The 17,033-nt window shown below is 35.5% G+C and overlaps 1 protein-coding gene across 1 annotated transcript in view; it reads right to left on the minus strand.

The window, feature by feature from the left end:
* The window catches only part of RANBP17 (RAN binding protein 17), a gene marked incomplete at both ends in the record, with an annotated part of 158,590 nt that overhangs the window by 113,735 nt on the left and 27,822 nt on the right, over positions 1-17,033 (minus strand). The gene's annotated exons all lie outside the window — the stretch shown is intronic.

The raw sequence follows: 17,033 nt of genomic DNA on the forward strand, positions 1-17,033 counted from the left end.
ATAAAATTGTATTAAAAAACTCAACACTTAGTTATAACTAACCTTTCTGACCAAAAAGTTAAGACTACTTTTCAAACAGAACAGGCAATGCAAGAAAATTGGAAATAATTACACATATTTATTCTCACACACTTCAACATTTATATTATATCAGTGATACAGTTTTTAAAAATTAACTTTACTTGATTCTCTTTGTCTCCAAACTAATTCAGTTTTGCATAGCTAGTGGAAAGATGATAATAACGCTCTTGTATGATACCAAGTATTAGTACTGCCCAGTGAAGTGAATTTTATGCCTATATTTAGATGATTCCTCCAAAAGACAGATATTAGATGTCTGTTTTTAGTAAGTTACTGGAATCAGCACACCTCCTACTACTTCAGAATAAAAACAAGAGTCAGGAGCACACAACTGAGATTCCAACCAAGCTACAGTAGGGTAAATTTGAAGATTTATCATCGCTCAAGTCTTATTACAAGATAATACTCCCAGACATTGAATCCCACTCCCAGACTGTATAGGAGTACACAGTCACATTCTTAGTTTACTTTCTATTTGTTGTAAGGCTCTCCTGTTTCTCACTGTGTGCTTACCTACAAGCTCTCAGAAACAATAATATGGCTGATAACATCCGTTTTTAAAGCGAAGCATTTTGCTACATACCCTCTCAAAAGGTACACTAACAGTTTGGTACCTGAAAACAACCAAAGATTGTAGGTCCTACTGAAACACAAGGAATTGATATTGTAATAACCCAGAACCAATTCAGAAACTTTGAATGTTTCCATCACTCCTCAGCCAAACAATGCCTACCTGGCCGAGGCAGAATGAATCCTGTAATGGAGTATCTTGAATTCTACACCAAAAAAAAAAGCTCTAGGATTATGAATCAAATGTCACTTCAAATTCACTGAAGAGACATATCAAAGATAGAAATCATTGGGCAAGCAGCAGGAGAAAAAGTGAGCATGAGCAAGCAGGGAGAGAAAGGCGTGAGCAAGAACATGGGAACAGAAGTGGGAGAGAGTGAGCACATGAGTGGGCTTGAGGTATTTCCAGAGAACAATACAAAACGGCTGTTGGAGCTGCAGTTCTGTCCCCACTGATTCTTTGGGATTAGCATTGGGTGACCTCGGGGTCTAAATTCACTCCAAAATTTAGAAAATTAAACTAAAACTGATTTTTCTTGTAGCCGGAGAAAGTAACGCCTTCAGCAGAGCCTTCAAGAGTGTTGGTGTTGTACAGCAAAGCCTCCAGTTCTATCATGAGAGACTGTTAAATTCCCAAAGTCCAAATTCAGTGTGTTTTCTCCTCTTTTAAGACCAAGATATCATTAATTCTTTCCCTACAGCTCCTAAAATTCCTATCGTATACTTTGCATCAGTCTGTTTGGTGAACTTAATCACTGGTTAACAGCTCACATCTGTTGATACAGTTTTTCTTCTCCGTTTCTTTTTAGCACAACACACCTGTGCATTGCCTACCGATGCCCTGTCGCCTACCCCACCACCTCCACAACCATGCCAGTACTTCAAAAGCTGCCAATATGTCTCTGCAGTTGAATGTTGCAGTGCAGTTCCCAGGCTTTAAATACTTAAAAATAAAAGAAGGTCTATTTGAAATATGAAAAGGGTATGAATCATGAAATAAGGAAACAGTAACTTGATCATAACAAATATATTTGACCTTTAAAGCAGTAACAACAAACATTAAAAACACTCAAGTTCTCCTTTGCTGCCAAGTTTATTTTCCTCATAAGTTGTGCCCCATTATGCTACAATAATCCTTCATTATTCCAGTACAATAATGCACAGTCTATCGTCTACCTATAGTTGTCTGGTGTCTATTTAGTTTTATAGCAAGCAAGCAATTTGAGAATATGGTAATAAAGCCTCAATCACAGTAATGATGTATGATGGGCTGTAATTTCTGTGTGCTAATGGGTTACAAACAGTATCACAATGATGACGGGAATCTCATTGATTCATTATATGAGTGCAATAATATCAAAATGACTTAATATAGATCACAATTTACTCATGCACATACTGATAACAACCTCTATATATTTCTATATAGAGATATATAGAAATAAAATTAATATTAGTCTTTCCACATAAAAGTTCACACGGCACAAAACATTTTGTGTTGAGTTTCCTAAATCAATGTTTAAAGTTGAAATTACTACATTGAACGGGTTCTTTGAAAAGCAACCCATTGATTTTAATCTGCTTGAAGCAATCAATTACTCCCTGTCCTCTTTATTCCAAACTGTAATGAAAACTAAACTGCGTTGTCTTGAAAACTAAATGTGAAGATGATCATAAACAGAATTTAAACTCCATGGATTATTCATATCTACCCATTTAGATTTGCCATTTCCATTATGAGTACATTTGCCATGAGCATTTAATGGACATCTAAAAGGGAATTCATTAAAGCAGGAGCTGTTGGCAGCACTTATGGGCTTCAGACTGCTTTATGTTTGCCTTTAATAGCTCGCTATTATAAAAGTGATATATTGTGTTCATCCCATTAGTAGTTTGCAGAAAGGTCTGTAAGACATAACAAATCCTTTTGAGTATTGTCAGAATCAAAACTAAATCACAGGGTTGTTTTTTTTTTTTTCCAAGCAGCATATTATGACCCCAACAATATACCATTTTAGGTCATCTAAACTTTGATGATCTTAGCCAAGTAAGAATTTAATGACCCTACAGACAGTTTGTTCTTTTTTTAATGAAACATGCATGAATTATTAATGCTGTTTCAAATGCACAGATTTTTAAAAACTTGTCATAACTATTAAGGTTAAGCATGCTTAAAAATGAAACGTTTTCTCAAAAGTATTCTCTCACTTGTTTTGGGCCAAAGTAGTGTCAAAGCAAGTAGGAAGCTTAATGCCACCAACCTGTAGGTGAAGAAACAGAAGAGCAAGCAGCCTCCACCCACCTGCTTCCCTCCCCCTGGCCCTCTGCAGATGACCAGAAGGGGTATATCTGCACAAGGTACTTCCTTACTGGCAAACGAAGAAAGCAAAAGGCAAGCTAGAACTGCCAAAAGTAATCCAGGGTTTGCAATAGAAACACCCCTACATATCATAGCTCAGTTCTACTTGACGGTTCTATATGCCTTGAGAAATAACATGATATAATTTACCATCTAAGTGTATTTGAGCCGGTAGTATGAAAGTGTTACTATGATTAAATCTTTACAGAATACAAAACAAACAAATATCTGATTATTCACTGCTTGTTCACCAGAACCATTACGACCACCGGCCCAGCACACTGAATACAATTCTGTTTGTTACCTTGTGCTCCCTCTGCTGACTTTCTAGTTGTTAGACATACTGTATCTTCCCCAGTAGATGCTATTTATTAATTTGTAAAGAAAATCCTGATCTCAGTTGAAATAATTGATCTCATAGCATGCCATGAACACCTTCAAAAGAGTCTCATTAGTCAAAGTTACAAAATCCAATATTCTGTTGTGCAAATGATACCGATATTTAGTGGAAAGGGGAAAAAAAAAAGATCAGATTTCATCACCCAGTCAACCCGCCCACCTTCATCAACCCATTTCTGAATAGTTCCAGAATGCTTCTGCGCTAAAAAAAAAAATCTCATACCAACCCTTGGTCCCTCAGTCTGTAAGTTAGGTAAACTTTTGTCTTTAATTTTTGCTCCACATTTTCAAGGATATGCAATATCTCTTTCAAACTTTCATACCAAGAGCCCTAAGACAGAAACTTCAGATAATATTGGCTGCCGTAGTTCCTGAACTCACTAGGTTGACTGAGTAGAAAATAAGGCTTTAGATAGTAACTCACAGAAAGTTGACCAAATTTCTCAGAATTGCTAGAGTTCTTCCTACCTATTTGTAAGGAAATGTATTTGCTGACTTGAGTATCTTATGAAAAAGAAATAGTTCTGTTCTAATGAATAACCACTCCACACGTTTTGTACACTCAAAATCAACTCATCACAAAGAAAAAAATCTGAATGATTCAACATCTCCCTTTCACCCCCACTGTTACGACAGTTAAGGCTACGGAAAAAAAACCCCACCACCCATATTCTGCTTTTTTGGTGAATGATTCTGCTGTTGAATCTCAGTTAATGTTTCCAATGAGCACTGAAGCAAGAACTCCTCTAAAAAGGATGAGAAAAATAGGCTTACAATACCTAATTAAAATTCAGATGTCCGTAAAAGTTGGTCACAATTTCTCCACAGCTATCTCTGCTTTTCTTTTACTCATCATTTCATTGATTACTTTTAATGACAGGAACAGAAGAAATTCAGTTTCTGAACTCCCTGGGCTTATTATAGAAAAAGTAAAGCTTAAAATAGTAACCTAGAAGAAACTCACCAAAGCAACTGACTTAAATGTAAGATCCCACTAGTGTATTGAAGGAACCTGCCCTTAACCGATGTTTGGATAGACGTTTTCAACTGCTGGTTTCATGTGTTCTTAGCCCAAGAAGTCTGTTCTCTCAGACAAGTATGTTTTAGGGATTTCATGTGTCCACCATGTAATCAAAAGAGGGACTAAACGCAGTAGGCAAAAAACATTAAAATTAAGTTAAACCTTTCTGTCACGGAGATTCTCCAATTATAGCATGAACCTTTAAATCTCAACTGAGAAAGTGAAATTCCCCTGCACAGAATTACTGATCATCTGATCACCACCTATAAAACAAGTTTATTTATCATCTCCTATCCCTATTAGGAATTAACAACTATTGTTTCCTCAGTGTCCTTAGATCTCTTTAATCAATTTGAAGCATAAAACTGTCTATTGTAGAGTTATGGAGGCCAGTACAAAAATATTTTCAATATTTGGAAATTTTAAAATGCTGACAGACTGCACTGAGTAACATTAAAGGTCTAACAAATATCTATATCAGAGCTGATGACTGTGAGTCTCATGCAGTAAGTCCTCAAGATTGAAAGGCCATGACTGACCTGCTAGTCATTGGGAAGCAGTGCTGCTGAAAGCATCTGGAAACATAGATGTAAATTCTGAGCCTCATCATGTCTGAAGTTTGATTTATTTGATGTTAGTAACTGCATACACAAGGTAGGTAGATAATAAATGGTAAAGAAAAAAATTGAACTGTCCATATTTACATTAATGGAATATGGCAGAAGCAAGCTAAAACCCCTAACATCAACAGTAGAGACACCAAGAAATACCTCATGATTCAACTCTTCTTTGTATGGTTGCAAACAACTTTCACTAAATCCAATTTTGCCTGGAACATCTTAATTCACTAGAGTCTACCTATAATTTACTGAAAGCACTGGAAAAAGAGAGTGTAGGCATTACCAAAACGTTTGGATGAGCCATGAATTGACGCACAAATAGGAACAGGAATGCATGCTGGAAACCCTTTCCTTGACTGAGCAAAATGCAGTTTCTGCAGAGATTTCTGGGCACACCTTTCTTGGTAAAGGTATTTCCATACAGCTGCAAAAGGAAGGACATAGGTATGACATATCATCTGCCTCAGAGGAAAACTTTTCACTTAATTCATGATGAAGTGTTTTACAACAATGTGGATGTTTTCTTTACTACGCTAATCTCAGACAGCATACCAGGCCATTTACATAAGGTGTGTGAAGCCAAGGGCAGTCCAAATAAAAAACAACTTGATTCAGAAATCTGATGACTTCATCAACCTGGAAAGTTTCCAGATCAGAGGAACTGCAAAATAGAGGAAGTAGCTGGAGCCTCATTTATATCTCAAACCCCAAAAGGTTTCTTATACTATGTCCTGGATATGACTGCTGCTGCTCTGCAGGAAATAGTCCTTAGCAATTCATCTCCATTGACTTTATCTCTTCTAGAGTGGAAGTGATGTATTGCTGGTTAGACTGGATGGTTAGGTGACAACAGCTTGATGAAAAGAGACAAAGTTTTCTATACATGCTTCTCCACAAATGCTTGTCTTCATTTTTAAAGGATCAGGTCAACACTGATAATTTAATACAAATACTTGCAAGTCTAAAAAGCCTGAAAAAAAATTAATAAACCATCATAATAGGAATGCAAACTATCCAATCCTGTTTAATTAAAAAAAAAAAAAAGTAGTAGTGATATGAGAGGAAAAGGTAAAAGGAGAAACAGAATGTTCTGTGCAATTCGGGATTATACCAGAACTTATGCCTGTAACAAAATAAGCAGAAAATACTCCAAGAGACTGAGACTTTACACGCAGCGATCAACACCAGTTAACAGAACCACAGATGCAGAAAATGCACCTTTTTGTAAGGTCAAAAACAACTGACCTTGAGGTCACAAAGAGTGGAATTTTGTATTTTATTTACTCAGTTATCAGGTTTGTTTCATGTGTAAGAATAGAAAATGGAAAGATTATTACTTGTGTCAAATATTTTCTTGGGGGGATGTCTCTAAAATTAACTTCAATTAGTGCTCTAGAACAATTATTTAGGAACACTGTTATACAAATACGTATTCCCCATAGAAATCTAAAATGACAGAACTATTCTAAAGGAAAATCTAGAGGATCATCTAGAGGACTGTTTTAGTAATATACTAGTCACTGGTAACTAAATTAAGTTCTTAAGTAATTCTGAAGGAGATGCTAAACAGCTGATCAGCTAAAATATCAAACAAAAAAACTTTTAGCATTGCTGACCAGTGCAGACTATGAACACAGCACCTAAACTGAACTATGTATAAATTCAGCCAGTATCAACAAGACTAATCTAACCTAGGATTTTACTGTTTTGTTCTTTTTTGACAGATGTACTTATGTGTTGCTTTGCATATTTTTCCTTTCTGAATTACACAAATATGCAATAAACAATTTCATAATTAAGTTTAACTCAAGTCATAAAAATTGCCGTAGTCTAATATTAAAGAATTATTCACTCTGCTTTGAACTCTAATGGTTAATTTACTTACTGCAAGGTCTGGAAAATTAATTCATTAAGCTACTTAAATAATGAAGATATGAGGCCAACATACAGCAACAAAACCAATATATTACATGAGTAAGTCACAAGATAGCCTGTTTCCCCCCTCCATCCAAGATGCCCTGTCTGCTGTTTATTCCTTCTTGCGAAGTTAGTATGGGATCTACAGGACAAGTGGAAAGGTCCAGCAGTTAGAAGTTACTCAAAGAATCTGCTTGAGGTGAAATTATAACTGAATTATTAAACAAAGAGCATAATCAATATAATAAACACAAACAATATAATAAATACAAATTAGTATTTAGTGACATGGACAGAAAACATAAGTAGTGTCATTACAACTGAGTCTAGCCAAAGGCAAAGCAAAGCAAGTCAAAAAGTAGATGTACATGAAAGCAATATTTGAAACCACTTTTGTAAAATAGAAAAAGGAATGATATGAGGCTCTATCAGATAAGAATCACTAAGCAATGTAATAGTTCCTAGAAAAATTTTAAATACACTTGCATTCAAAATAAGATGAAAAATGCTGTAAGATTGATTTTGTTTAACATGTATGCCGCCCCATCAGCATTCCCTAAATCTCAATTTCTGAGACACATAAGCAAATTAAAACTGGCTACCGCTCACATATTAAGTGAATAGAACAGAAAATTAATCGATGCAAATACTTAAAAGTCAACCACTACCATGACTAATTTGCATATAAAACAAAATGTGGAAAAAAGGGCATTTCAGTATAGATACAAACATCTCCACATTAGTGGAATTACTTACAGGTGACTTAGCCTAGTTTTGCAAATGAACTATCCACCTAACTTCACAGGAGATTTCAGGTTCTTCTGCCAGCATAAATAGAAGAAATTTTCAGAAAGCAAATCAATGAACAGACTCAATCTCATTCCTCTTTAAAACATACTTGTAACATTATTAGGAAAGTCTTTCCCTTATTCTCTTCTTAGCATGCAATAGTTTTTTTTCATAATTAAATTGCTATACTAAATTGTCTGAAATGTAACTCTACTACAAGAAAAATTAATCATGTTTGCAGCATTTTGGGACATACTGTACCACTGTTTATCAGCATTTTGCTGTCACCACAACCTCGCTCTTCTTTGGCCACCAGTTCAATTTGTTCTGGGCACTTGCTATTAGAAAAACAGTAGTCTCTGTCAAATCACAAATTATACTCACATCCAAATAACCCAATAATATATTTGCCAAACACTTAAGAAGTCAATAATTTGGAGTGGAAGTAGGATTAGTTTTCAAGTCCGCAAGTGATGGTATCAATTCTGAAACACTTAAATATTAGTTTACAAATATTGCTTATAGCTTAATAGCATCATAGACGTAACTTCACAAAGATATTGGCTCTAGACAGTAATTATATCCTCAGCCTAATGTTGCAGTTAATGGACATACACATTTCAATGATAATTGCAACGCCTGAACATGATAATGTGCCTTTATTAGCAGCTACAAAATAAAGCTCAGTTACAGCCAAGCGCAGAACTGAACTATACTAATTATTTATTTTTAAGACTGCCTGATTTGTGTTATAAAATTCTAATAAAATAGCATAGTACTTTACTTAAACCAGTGCTTTAATTGCAAACATGTGATTAAATAATATCTATATAAAGATTCGCGCACGTTTTAGTTGACATGAGGAATGAGCTGAAAAAAGGATGTTAGTAAGATAAAGGTGTAGTTAATGGAACAGCAAATAAACTGCACTTTAAAAAAAAAGAGGATATTTTAAGGATTTAAAGATTCTAAACAGCATTGCAAGAAAAGGAGGAAGACTAGGAGTATATAATGTAGAATTTGGGAAAAGAAAAGGCAAAACAAAAATTCCCCAAGCAAACACAGAAGAGAAAGTGCTGTATAGTCCAAGAAGAAAAACATATTGATTTCTGCATAAAACAACCAAGTAGAAAATTACAGACTTGAGGATATGTAAAATGAAGAATACTCAACCTGATGAGGAAACCAACATTTATGACTCTGCAAAGTTCTTAGTGTTTGTCTTTATGTCCTGATAGGTTCTTTGCTGTACGGAATTTCCAAGTAATGGTGAAATTTACTAAAGAAATGTCTAAAAGTAATTAAAGAACAGGCACTGCGTATTGAGATTGAAAGTTTGCCGAGGCATTCTAAGTAAGAATTCCTGCCTAGTCCCATGAATTAAAATGTCACAGGTTCAAGTGCACTTGTTTTTGGCTTGTTGGTATTTTAATTTAAAAACACAAAAGCAAAAAAATTCTGCACTAAATACTTAAATAATCCTTTGAAGTATTAAGATTTCGTCAAAGGAAATCCAGTTACTTTTCACATGAAGCAAGATGGGTGCCAGCGCAAGCCACAATCAGAAATTCAAAATAACTATACACTTTTATAAGCAATCGCACAATTCACTTAGCTTGTCCAATCTTTAGGCAATTAAATCAGTTCAAATATTAGTTCAGGAAGATTTGCTTAAACTTCTTTCTTCTCATGGCAGGATAGGAACTATGATAGAAAACATGAAAGGAGATCTGCCTGAGTAACATTTACTCGACTAAATTTTCTTTAGCTCCTAAACTTGCTAGAAATCGCTAAGTCAGTCAAGAATTCAGAGCCTCAAAGAGAACTAAAGTAATTCACATACAAGCAAGGACTATTATCAAAAACAAAGCCATTGCCAATTCTTTTGTCCAAAACCTTGATGAATTCTGAACACTGAGCTGCTGCAAACCAAACTAGCAAATCCATACCCACAAAAAATTCCTATACTTTTCCCGAAGTCTGAGCTACAGATTTGACTAGTTTTGTGGTTGCCTCCATGCTGGAAGACAGATATTTAGTTTAAGAAACATTACATGTTCTCATCTCATTTTTGCTCTTTAAAGCGTTGAAAAAAAGATTCTTCTTTAAAGGCATGACCAAAATCACCAGGAAATTACTTGTTAAATAATACAACTGTATTTATCGATTTCAGTCCCATTTTCCCAGTATTTTGACCATACTGAATGGTAAGTGTATATAAAATGCTTGAAATCTCTTTGATAAGTTGGTAGCTTGTAACCTCTTAAGTTCTGTAGGTAAGCTTAATATCTTATTTGCTCTACTTTAAAGCTAAAAATGTTTAGAAGAAAAAGTTTCCAAAAACGTTGTTATTAAGATTTCTTGGGATGATTGTATCAATTCTACAGATTTGGAAAAATCCCGCAATACTTTGATCACCCATCACAATAATATCTACTTATTTTGGATTTCTGTACTAGCAATTATATTCTGTTTAATTCAGCATAGACTGTTACATGAATTTGGAGGCTTTTATGACCAGCACTATACCATCATTTATCTGGAAAAAACATATACCTGTTGTGTTTGATAAAACAAACCCAGTTCTGCTGTGACATTCCTCTTCTGCACTTATAACCAGAGGGAAGAATACACACTGCCTCAAAAGAAAAAGAATTTTGCAACAGCTGTTGAAGTTTTTCATCAGTACCACATGGATCCAAGCCCCACTGAAGTCAATCCCTACTTACTTTTCCTATGTGAACTGCAAGGAGATTGGATGAGAACAGTGTGGTAGCTATGAAACAGTAAAAATCAGATTTGGCCCAGTGAAGTGAAAAATACCAGTGACAATATTTTTCTTTTGAAACAACTGTTCTTTATTCTGCCTAGAATATGCCATATAAATAAGTTGTACCCAATTCTCACTATGATGCTTCCTTAACAAACTCTAAATGTTAAACTTAAATGAGAGGCATTTCATGCAATCTGAAAAATATTCAGTTCAATTAAAAATAATTGATGCATGGTGAAATAATTCTTCCCAAAGCTGCTGTAAAATCTTCAAAAAATAAAGCTACTTAATAATTTTCATCTCCTACAGGCTAGAGAGAAGCATTATTGCATATTAAAAATTGGAGTGTGGTTTTCCCAGAGGTAAAAGAAAGTTATTAAAACAACCTATTTATTGTTGATATAACTATCCATTTGTGCTACACAAAAAGTAACAATTTCAGTACATTAAAAGAAAAGCTAATTAAAGCATAATTAGTATTTTCGATGTTTTGATAATTAAGGGTTAGTTGGCTATTTCTTTTCAAATTTCTATTTGATGTACCCGAACAATGCCTTTAATGAGCAGCTAACGCTATTGAATCCCTGATGGCTGAGGAGTTTAGTGACCACTACTACATTACTTTCATTTATCACTGCCTCTTTACCTATAAATTAAAGTAGCCCTGTAGCTATGTTGATCTACTTTATATCAATTTTTTCATCCATATCAGCTGAATATGTATGGCATTAACCTCATTTACTAGTTTAGAAAAGCTGAATTAAAATGAGATCTAATTTCTAGTGCACAGAACAATTTCAAAACTGCCTGCTAATTTCCAGCACCTGTCAGTGTTGTGATCTTCACCTCACTGTAATGAAATAAAACAGTATATATATTTTACAGCTCAGAAAAGAATAATCACTCATAAGTGTTAAGATATCATTAATCATGAAGACGGTAGGACCCAGAATCTTTTACGAGACGCACACAGATCAACACCTTTACTTGCAAAGGTCCCCACTAAAGTCAGCGGGACTGCTGCAGATCTCTGGGTCTTATATTGGGCAGGGTGAAAAGCAGTCACATTCTGCACAATTATGTATTGGTGGGGTTTTTTGGTTTTGTTTTGTTTGTTGTTTTTTTTCCCTAGGTCATGCTTCTGTGTCTGCAGGCAATGTAATTAAAGAAATATACATTTACTGAAGAAATATCAAAATAACGTAAGTCAACAGTGTTGTCCCAAATATGGGTTCTTCACCTGGTGTGCAGAGAGCTGAAAAATACACGTTAGAAGACAAGTCTGTGTTCAGTGGTTAGGTGATACCTGGTTACATGCATTTTTTGCTTTCAGCTACTGTAAAAAACATATAGCAAGGAAATTACATTTTTTCGTCCCATCTAAACACACTGTAGGCGAAATTCTAAACCCTCCATTTTTTTTATCATGATGCAGATCTACCTCATATGTTGAGTCTGTAATTTAAAAGCTTTAAAAACACATACAGATGCAATCCTAAATGCTAATACAGTAACTTCTTCATATGGACCACATAAGCAAATAAAGTACGTGCAGGACACAGTAAAAAAACCCATTTGCATCCCCCCAGCCTACTTCATCATCATGCTTCAACCTGTACTTGTAAAGGCTCTTTATGAAAGATTAATCCATACTCCTACGTCCTTCTTCACTCTCACCTACCCTAGACTGAAAAACAGACAGCATTCCCCAGATTACTGAGCTGATACACCTAACAAAGGTGACCACTGTATCTCTTCATTTGGACATGGGGCTGTTTCCCAGAAACAGAAGAGTCTGAATTCTAACTCCTAGTTTTGTACCTTGGGTTCCCATCACTTTTACTTAAGGTTGGGGCAAAATTAAAGCATGGCTTGCTAGAACACCCTATTGCCAGGGATCTTCACTTCTGGAGGATTCCCTCACACTAGAGACACCTGGTACAGGATAAAATCACCTCCAGACTTCTCTACTATTCTACCTCTCTACTATCAGGGCTACTACTTGATTAGAAAGAGCTGAACTGGGAACCATTAATTGCTTTACCGTGGAGCAAAAGAGTTTACCTAATTGCATTTTACCCAATAAATTCTATTTAACATACAAACCAAACACCAACCTTGAAACTGTAACTATTCTGGTTAAAATTATGGGTGGGATTTCTTCAAGATCGCTCTGCTTATAGAAGCTGAAAACACAACTCCAGAAATAACCTGTAATCAGGCTCTGCTGAAGAGCATAGCTCAGTCTCAAACACTTGCTATTACTAATGTGGTTTTCACCACACTACCCTTACCTAACAGGTGAATAGTTTTGACCTCTATGTTTCAGGAATGGCAACAGTAAACTAAAGGGATAACTCTAGTTAAATAGCGCCACATGCTGTAGAAAGTAAACATGACAAGTGCAAAATTAAGATAAAATCCTTAATCTCAGTTAGAATGCCATAAAAAACCCGGAGTGTAAATAAATGACACGACAGACAGTTCTATAACCTAATTCTAAACCCCACCTAACACTTCTTAATGACATTAGTACCTTTCACGTACGTTCTTCCTCACATATAAAGCCACTGTAATTGTCCACTAGATATTCTGTGACTGAAAACAGAAGTATTTGACAACTAAAACCTTTCCCCCAAAAACTGAAGATGCAAAGGAACTAACAATAAAAAGAACGCTCTTCAGCAACACAAGCAGCACTCAAGCACAAGCTGCAGATCTCAAGATTTGGTCTATCTGCCACAGCAAGGTAAGAACTCGCATTGTAACTCATGAAGCACCTGCTCATTAAGTGACAACTCTGCTCTAACCCACAATAAAAAAAAGCAGCTAAAATACATTCTTAGCACCCCCAACTTATTTTTTTGCACTTGCCATGGGAAGTTACACAACTTAGCAGAGATGTCACCAGACAGTCTCTCTTAACTGCAGGCTATCCAGCGCAAATCCCACCTGTGGCTGGATAACTAAGAAGAGATCTTCCTTAGCACAGATAAATGAAGAGCAAACTCATGTTTTGAGCTGGAAAAAGAGTCTCCTCTGTCAACTCTGCATGTAATTCCTGTCACTCTTAGTACTTACACTCTTTTTCCTTTTAAAATGGCTGTAATGAGCTACTTGAAACATGCCAGTCTAAAATAAAATCCTGAAATAACAGAAAAAATCCTTATCGGTGGTTGATCGACATGACATAATACAAATAGGAGGGCTCATTTCCCCTCTAAGTATGCTTTTCACTAGCTAAGCCATAGCAAACAACCATGACCATTTATAATAGTCTTATTAGGAAGCATGAGATCAGACCAGCAGGACTTCTGGCTTATTCCGTACTTTATGGAAGAAAGAATTAAGTATACCTAAACATAAATCAAAAGCCCCCATAGCGTCTTGGGTTGTACGCACCAGTACTCCATTACTGGCAGAGTTAAAAAGCTTTCCCTAAGTCTTCCTTGCTACAAACTAATTACATCCTGTCTTTCCCTTGAAGGGCACTGAAAACATCCAATCACTAGCTCTTCTAAAACAACTCCTGACATCCTTGATTTTTGTCCCACCCCAATATTCTATTTGCTAAAGTACACCACAGCAGTATCTTCTGCATCTTATTCGTGTTGTCAAACTCTCCCATTTGCCTACAGTTTTCTCAAAAGTGTGGTGCCCAAAATTGGAAACATTATTCCAGCTCCAGTCCAGTCAGAACCAAATATTCAGAATTGAACAGAAATTCCAGCACCTGACACAGTATTTCTACTACTACATCCACTAAGATGTTATATTTTTGTGTGTGCAAAACCAACACATACTCCTGCTTGCAACACACTCATCTCCACAGCATTTTCTGAAATAATGTCGCCTGGTCAGAGATTTCCCAGTGGTAGTTATAAGTGGGACTTTTCACTCCTAAGCATGGTGTTTCACCAACTTTTTAAACTTTCAGGTTATTTCTCCCAATCATGAAGATCGCTCTGAATTCAAGTACTGTCCTTTGCAATCACATTTCCTCCCAGCCTATCGTCACTTGCAATTATAAATAAATAAATGTATAGTTGTTGATATGTTAAGAATATTACAAAGGAAAAGTCTCATTCAAAACAGCAATGTTTTCTCTAATAAATAGCATGTGTTTGATGTCAGGAATCAGGAATTACACTACTTACAGTAGTGACTAACAGTGGCCCACTACAGTAACGCTAAAGCTACCACAGACAGAAGCTGAGACTACAATTTCAGTAAAGCACAGTGCAGTGCTTTTCAGGCAACTTATTTCCTACTACCCTTCCAGCATCCAAATCAGCAATATGCCACAAAAAGATGACTCTATGAAGGCTAAGTCATACCAGCATTTAGAACAAAATATGTTTTGATAGACAAACAGATATTAATAGTGCTATACAGAACCAGAGAATCCGGTCTAGTACCCAACAGAAATATTATATATATATTCATTCAAAGGTCTATCTGATCCAAAAGACAGTATCTTGATGTATTATTTTTATACTGGAAATATAATGGTACTAAACGTATATTACAGTATCGTGGAAGAGAGCGACAAGGTTTTGCTATTCCTCCTTAGACAGCAAGCCCCAGTGGACTCTTTAATAAGAATGCATTAATTTACCTAGCCAATTTTCTTTTTCTATAATGAGTTTGCTTTTATTATATGCACATACTTAAGAATATCAGTTAATTAATGAACAAAATTTCTATATTTATATAGACTTGTTCTACAGTTTCATTAGACTATCTAGTCTTCTCTAACAATTGTCTGTTTTTCTGTATGCAAGCATATGATCAAAGAGAAATATTCTCAAAAATTATTTCAACATGGCTGAAGCATGCATAATTTCCATTATCCATTCTGTAAATAAAACAATTCAAGCAATCCTGAATATTTATATAAATGTGTATTAACATAGTCATTTGATATATGTCTGATTTCTCTGCTTCCAAGTGTGAGCCTTTTTATTGCATATTTGTAGATAGCTGCCAGCAAGACACAGTACCAGAGGATTTACAACTGTGAGGGTAGAATGCCATCTGCTGCTATACTTGCTGCTACAGCAGGATAAAACAGAAGAATCATACAAGTGCTGCCTTCTGCCCTTCTCGTAATTGTAAAATGTACACAAACATCTCATTTTCTTTTATTAAAAATTTTAAAAACCCACAAAAACTGGGAGCTCAGATGCCTTTACACACAGCTTTTGTAATAAAATCTGGTAAAATAATGTGATATGGACCACGGTATTCCACCAATGCAAATGACAGGCTGTTGTATCAGGCCTACTAGAACAAAACAAAAAAGAAAGCTTAATTTGACTGCAAACTAAATTATACTGGTAGATAGTGTAATCAAACCATTAAAAAAAAGCACACTTTGAAAAATGCATTTGCAATGAACTATGGAGTTGCTAGACTGGGGCTAGAATTTAGAAACACCCCTTGAAATGTTATGCACCATGAAAGCCTTGCAAAATTTCTACTTTCCCAGTCTGGTTACATACAAGACACATGTCATAAGCAAAGGCAGTATACGGAATATGATATATTACCAGTTTGATTCATGTCCACTTACTGGGGCAGGGGGAAAAACCAAAAGAATAAAATAAAACAACAGAAAACCGTTTTCTCAAATTAATCCTACAGTTTTCCCCCACATCCTTTCACTAAAAGTTTTTTTTTTTTTCTGTTCAAAGTGCTCTTCAATAAATCAAATAGAAACCTTACCCAGCATTTTACTCAATAATTAACCATTTAACCTTCCGCACACAATGCAATTGCAGAGGCAGCCTTATGGTTATTCAAAGCACATTTCTGAGCTGGTTAAATGCATATGTATTGAATTCTGGTGTAGCTGGCAAACGTTCAAGTTTTACAATTTTTTTCTGCTGACAACAGAGCTCCAGGTGATTAAGTATAAATAATGCACTTCAGTTTTTTTGCCTGCTGCTTCACCCACATACAACCGTTTCTTCCACCTTGGGTATACAATCTGTTATAGCATACTATACACTGATAGGGCTTCTCCACACAGTTACACCTCAGAGCATAAAGTGAAACCAAAACCCTCAAAATTGGATAGAAAGAAAAAATAATCCACGAATTACAACTACTGTACAGCCACACTGCCTTTGAATTGCCATCAGCAGTTTTGCTAATGAAAATACCAGGAGCATGAGTACATTTTTACTGTGTACCTTCTGTTACTTAGCATTAGGGCAGTGCACCATATCTAAAAATAACAAATCAACTTTGACAATTGGAAGGAACACATTGCTTTTATGAAAAAGTAATTCAGGATAGTGTAAAACTTTATTTTTAATATTAAGTGAGGAACCATTCAATAAAGTTGAAGTACAGTTCAAACCTGAAGGGATAAAAGAATTCTTGAGATTGGGACCGTTCACCAGAAAGCAAGGATAGAGTAGTACACAAGTAAAACCAAATCTCAGTCACTGTCACAATTCTTGCTAAAGATTTGCTTGGGGCTCCAACAGAATTCTT

The sequence above is a fragment of the Phaethon aethereus genome, assembly GCF_964289735.1.
Source record: "Phaethon aethereus genome assembly, chromosome: 14".
NCBI classification, from domain to species: domain Eukaryota; kingdom Metazoa; phylum Chordata; class Aves; order Phaethontiformes; family Phaethontidae; genus Phaethon; species Phaethon aethereus.